This window comes from Heterocephalus glaber, unplaced genomic scaffold (assembly GCF_053883595.1).
Source record: "Heterocephalus glaber isolate CG9 unplaced genomic scaffold, H.glaber_assembly_v1.0 deba00001690, whole genome shotgun sequence".
In the NCBI taxonomy this organism is placed as follows: Eukaryota; Metazoa; Chordata; class Mammalia; order Rodentia; family Bathyergidae; genus Heterocephalus; species Heterocephalus glaber.
Window position 1 is genome coordinate 5,815,189 of NW_028258415.1, and position 6,676 is coordinate 5,821,864.

Genomic DNA, 6,676 nt, shown 5'->3' on the forward strand with positions numbered 1-6,676 from the left:
CTTGTCTCTACTGTCGACCTCTACCCAAGGACAGGAGTGGTTTGAGGGTGAGAGACAAGTATAGGTGATGCAGTCGGTAGAAGGAACTTTGATCTGGTAATTTGGGAATGTCAGGACTGAGATCAGTGCAAGAAGGATGGGCGAAGCCCCCCTCCCACCGCACCCCACAGAGCTCAGCTGCTCACCGCATCCATCAAGTTCAGCTGCTCTGCCAGCAGCTTGGGAGAGAAGGCTAAGAGCACCTTCTGCAAGGACCTGTCCTCGTCAGCAGCAGCAGAGAGGCAAGAGGGCTGTGGAGCTGGCTTCTGCTTCTCTCCTGTCTCCAGAGGAGGCTGTTTCTCTGGTGCTGGCTCTGGCTGCAGAGCAGGTCCATGGTGTTCTGGACATGGAGCAGGAGCTAGGAGGAGGGAAGCTCAGCAGTGTTAGTCACTTGCCAGTTACCTGCGGACATAGAAAAGACATCATGGCCATTTGGGGGATTCCAATGCCCAACCGAAAGATATGAAAGCCTTCCGGACTGCGTGGCCCTCACCATCTGTTTCGGCCTCGTGGGGCTCTAGATATTCCACCTGAGCAAGGGGAAGGCACAAGGGAAGCTCCATGTCTACTCCAGGTGAGTTCACTTGCAAGCCGGCCATATATATATATATATATATATATATATATATATATATGTATGTATGTATTAAATTCTTTGAGTGGTACATTGTAGGTATACAACACAATTATAGTTCTCATTGGGAATTGTACCTATATATAATGCATCTTCGTTACTTTGTCCCCATTCTTAGCCTTCCTTGCAGGCGTTTCACCCTTCCTTATTTACAAAGATTTAATTCCATTTTTTCCATTTCTCATCATTTTTTCCTTTCCCTTCTTTCTTTTCCCCTGTGCCTCCCACTACCTCTACCCTTTTGTACCTTTTATTACTATTTCACATTATAGATTATTCATTCCAATAATTGGTACATTTTAGGTATACAATATAATGACATTCATCATTAGAAATTTGCACCTTTACATAGTCTCTCTTGGTTTTTTTCACCCTTGCCCAGCCCTCCCTTCAACCCCTTCAGCCCTCCCTATTTACAAAAATTTTGTTCCTATTTTTCCCTTTTCTCATATTAATCCCATTCTCTTCTATCCTTTCCCTTAGCCCTCCCACTTGCTTCCAACTTGCCCTTTTTCTTCCTATTTCACATGACCTATTATACATTTAGTCCTTATTAACACTATCAGTTTGTCACACCAGAGAAACTATTTGGTATTTACACGTGTGTCCTATTTAATTCAATTAAGAGTATTGCCTCAATGTGCATCCACTTAGCTATAACTGTCTCTAATTTCTCATTTTTTATGGCTGAGTAGAACTCCATTTTATAAAAAAACACATTTTCAAGATCCAGTCTCCAGTTGATGGGCATTTGGGCTATTTGCAAGTTTTAACTATTACAAACTAGGCTGCTATGAGCATGGGTACACATATATCACTGTGGTATGATTCTTTTAATTCTTTGGGAAGATCCCCAGCAGTGGACTAGCGGGGTCAAATGGGACTTCCAGTCCTAGTTCTTTGAGGTATCTCCATACTGATTTCCACAGTGCTTGCACCAGTCTACACTCCCACCAGCAGTGGAGCAGGGTTCCTCTTTCCCCACAGCCCCGCCAGCATTTCTTATTGGTTGATTTCATGATAGCAGCCATTCTTTCTGGAGTGAAGTGGAATCTTCGCGTTGTTTTCATTTGCATCTCTCGAATGACCAGTGACGTTGAACATTTTTTCATGTATTTATTTGCTATTTCTACTTCTTTGTCTGAGAAATGTCTGTTCATTTCAGATGCCCATTTTCAGATTGGATCTTTAAATTTGGGAGGTCTGATCTTTTTAAGTTCTTTATAGATTCGAGATAATAGACCTTTGTCTGAGGAAGAGCAGGTGAAGATTTTTTTCCCACATTGTGGGTTGTCTCTTCACACTGCTGGTGGTTTCTCTTGCTGTGCAGAAGCCTTTTAATAAGACGAGATCCCATTTGTTGATTGTTTGTGCTAGTTCACGGGCAACTGAAGTTTTCATAAAATCTTTTCCTATACCGATGTCTTCAAGGGTTCTACCTAACCTCTGTTCCAACTGGTTCAGAGTTTCTATTTTAATATTTAGATCTTTAATCCATTTTGATTTGAGTTTAGTGCATGGTGAGAGATACAGGTCTAGTTTTAATCTTTGGCAAGTTGAAGCCCAATTTTTCCAGCACCATTTATTAAAGAGGCTATCTTTCCTTCAGTGAGGGTGTTCGGCTCCTTTGTCAAAGATGAGATGGCTGAGTGTGTCTGGCATTGTTTCTGTATCTTCTAATCTGTTCCACTGGTCCTCAAGCCTGTTTCTTTGCCAGTACCATGCTGTTTTTATCACAGTAGCTTTGTAGTAGAGTTGCAGGTTGGGGATTGTGATACCCCCTGACATGTCTCTGTTACCTAGAATTGCTTTGGCTATTCTGTCTCTTCTTGTTCCTAATGAATTTTTGGATTGTTTTTCTTTAGGTCTATGAAGTATGCTGCTGGGATCTCAATTGGAATTGCATTCAATCTATATAGCAGTTTTGGAAGTATGGCCATTTTCACTCTATTAATCCTTCCTACCCAGGAGCAGGGGATGTCTGTCCATTTTCTGATATCATCTTCAGTCTCTCTTTTCAGAGTGCCATAGTTTTCAGAGACGAGGTCTTTGATTTCTTTCATTAGGATGATTCCTAGGTATTTCAGTTTTTTGGATGCTATTGTGAAAGGAATTATTTGCGCTATTTTTCTCTCAGTGAGTCTGTCCTTCGTGTAGAGGAAAGCTATTGATTTCTGTGTGTTGACCTTGTAACCAGCTACTTGACTGAATTTGGTTATTAAGTCTAGAAGACTTTTGGTGGAGTTCTTGGGGTCTTCTATATAGAGTATCATGTCATCTGCAAATAATGACAATTTGACTTCTTCATTTCTTATCTTTATTCCTTTTATTTCTTTCTCTTTTCTAATTGCCATGGCTAATGTTTCCAGTACTATATTAAACAAGAGTGGTGATAGTGGACATCCTTGTCTTGTTCCTGATTTTAGTGTGAAGGATTTCAGTTTTTGACCATTTAGTATGATATTGGCTGTTGGGTTTTCATAGATGGCTTCTATCAGTTGGAGGTAGAGACCATCTATTCCAATTTTTTGTAGGGTTTTTCTCATAAATGCATGTTGGATTTTGTCAAATGCTTTTTCTGCGTCTATGGAGATAATCATATGGTTTTTGTCCTTGGCTCTATTGATATAGTGTATTACATTGATGGATTTTCGTATACTGAACCATCCCTGCATCCCTGGGATGAATCCCACTTGATCAGGGTGTATGATCTTGATGATCTTCTGCATTCTGTTTGCCATTATCTTATTAAGGATTTTTGCATCTATGTTCATTAGTGAGATTGGCCTATAGTTCTCTTTTTCAGTTGGGTCTTTCTCTGCTTTGGGGATCAAGGTGATGCTTGCTTCTAGGAATGAATTTGGGAGTATTGCTTCCCTTTCAATTTCATTGAAGAGTTTAAACAGTAGCAGCAGCAGTTCCTCTCTAAATGTCTTGTAGAATTCAGCAGTGAAGCCTTCAGGGCCCGGGCTTTTCTTAGTTGATAAGTTTTTAATTACATTTTCAATTTCATTGGTTGATATTGGGTTGTTCAGAATTTTTAGGTCTTCTTCGTTCAACTTTGGTAATTCATATGTATGTAGGAATCTGTCCATTTCTTCTGTGTTGTCCATCTTATTGGCGTATAGGTTCTGGAAGTAGGTATTGATGATCCTCTGGATTTCTGCTGGGTCTGTTGTAGTTTCACCCTTTTCATTCCTAATTGCATGGATTTGGGCCTTTTCTTTCCTTTTTCTGACAAGGTTGGCTAAGGGTTTGTCAATTTTGTTGATTCTTTCAAAGAACCAACTCTTGGCTTCATTGATTTTTTTGTATCGTTCTCTTAGTCTCCATTGCATTGATTTCTCCTCTGATCTTTATAATTTCCTCCCTTGTATGAGCTTTGGGGTTGTCCTGCTCTTCTTTTTCTAGAAGCTTGAGGTGCAGCATCAGGTTGTTTAATTGGGCTTGTTCTGTTTTCCTAATATGCGTATTCAGTGCTATGAATTTCCCTCGTAAGACTGCTTTCATTGTGTCCCATAGATTCCGATATGTTGTATTGTCATTGTCATTTAATTGAAGGAACTGTCTGATTTCTTCTTTAATTTCCTCTGTGACCCATTGGTTATTCAGAAGTGTGTTGTTCAATTTCCACGTGTTTATGAAATTTTTTGTTTCTTTTGCTGTGGATCTCCAATTTCATCGCACTATGGTCTGATAATGTACAGGGGATAACTTCAATTCCTTTGCACTTACTTAAACATGTTCTATGTGTGAGTTTGTGGTCTATTTTGGAGAATGACCCATGTGCAGCTGAGAAGAATGTGTATTCTGATTTTGTGGGGTGGAAGATTCTGTAAACATCTGTTAAGTTCATTTGTTCAAGAGTTCGATTGAGTTCTAGTATTTCATTACTTATTTTTAGTCTAGTTGATCTATCTATTTGTGACAGTGGGGTGTTGAGGTCCCCCACTACAATTGTATTAGTGCCTATATGGCTTTTCATGTCCGTTAGTATTTGTTTTATATAGTTGGGTGCACTAGTGTTTGGTGCATAGATATTTATGATTGTCATCTCTTCCTCTTGGATTCTTCCCTTTACAAGGATGTAGTGTCCTTCTTCGTCTCTCTTAATCAGTGTTGGTTTGAAATCTACTTGATCTGCCAAGAGGATAGCTACTCCTGCTATTTTTCGGGTTCCTGTCACATGCAGTATTGTTTTCCACCCTTTAACTTTCAGTCTGTGAGTTTCCTTTTGAATTAAGTGTGTTTCTTGTATGCAGCATATTGTTGGATTTTGCTTCTTGACCCATTCTGCCAGTCTATTTCTTTTGATTGGTGAATTGAGACCATTAACGTTGATTGTTATAACTGAAACGTATTGACTTTTCATTGCCATGACTTTTTCTTTTTGTTGGGTTCTCCCCCTTTACAGTTAATTTCTTGTCATGCCAGATGGGTTCATTCTGCTTTGCTTCCTGGGGTTGTGATCCTCAATGTCTGTTCCTAGGCTATTGTGTAAAATTCTTTGGAGTGCTGGTTTTGTATTCACGAAGTTCCTAAGGTGCTCTTTGTCATGAAAGTATCTTATTTCTCCATCCATTTTGAAAGATAGTTTTGCAGGGTACATCAATCTGGGTTGGAGGCTGTTTTCTTTTAGGGCTTGGAATATGTCACTTCAAGCTCTTCTTGCCTTGATGGTTTGTGTTGAGAAGTCTGCTGTGATTCTGATGGGCTTTCCTTTGTATGTGATTTGTTTCTTTTCTCAGAAGAACTTTGTTCTTCTGTTGTGTTTCTGGAATCTTAACAATTATATGCCTATGGGTAGATTTTTTTTGATCAAGGCTATTTGGAGTCCTATATGCCTCACTTACCTGTATGTGAAGCTCTTTTCCCCTGCTTGGGAAGTTTTCTGCCATTATTTCTGTGAAGAGATTTTTTATGTCATCTGCACTCTCTCCTGTTTCTTCATTGAGCCCAATCAGTCTTATGTTATTCTTTTTGGCATCATCTAGCAGCTGCTGGATTGATTTCTCATGTTCCCTTATAATTTTGAAGCAATATTTCTTTTCCTGGTCACTAATTGCAATCTTATCTTCTGTATCTGAAATTCTGTCCTCACACTGGCTCATTCTGCTGTGTAGACTTTCAATGGAGTTTTTCATGTCCTGGAAATCTATTTGCATCTGTTTTATGGATTCCTTTTGTTTCTTATGTTGGGATTCCATCATGTTCCTGAGCTCCTCTCTAGATTTATTAATCATGTCTTGCACTAAGGGCACCATTTCTCCTGTTATCTGAGAAATTATTTCTGATTTCATTTTTTCCAGATCCCCTTTTGTTGCCAGTTCAGTGGGTCCAGGTGGTTGAGTATCAGAGGGTTCCATCTCATTTCCCTTTGAGGTTGCTGTAGGTGATCTGGAAGTCTGGTTTTGAGACTTATTTACGTGTTTTTTCATTTCGACTGGGGGGGTGCTGTTAGCGCCTGCATGGATTACCTCCTCTGAGCTGGGTTAGGTGGGACAGGGGACGGGAGCAGCGGTAGGGTTGGTGACCCAAAAGCCCTTTCCTGTGGGCTGGGAGCAGCCGGAGAGATGGTGGCCGGGAAACCCCTTCCTCTGGACCAGGAGCAGTGGGATGGTGGCTCAAAAGCCCCTCCCACTGGGCCGGGAGTGGTGGGAGGGATGGTGGCCCCGAAGCCCCTTCCTCTGGGCCAGGAGCAGCAGGACAGAAGGTGGCCTAAAAGCCCTTTCCTCTGGGCTGGGAGCAGCGGAGGGATGGTGACTGGGAAGCCCCTTCCTCTGGACCAGGAGCAGTGGGACGACGGCTCAGAAGCCCTACCTCTGGGCCGGGAACAGTGGGACTCAGTACCTGGTCTGGTGGTCTGGTGTCCTCTGCGCCTTGGGTAATTTGGAATCAGGTGGCTGCCTGTCTGCAGTGGGTGTGATTCGGTGTCCTTCCGCGTGACTCAGGACCTCGGTAGGGTGTGCACAGACCTGCCTGTCTGCAGCGGGCTGATTCGGC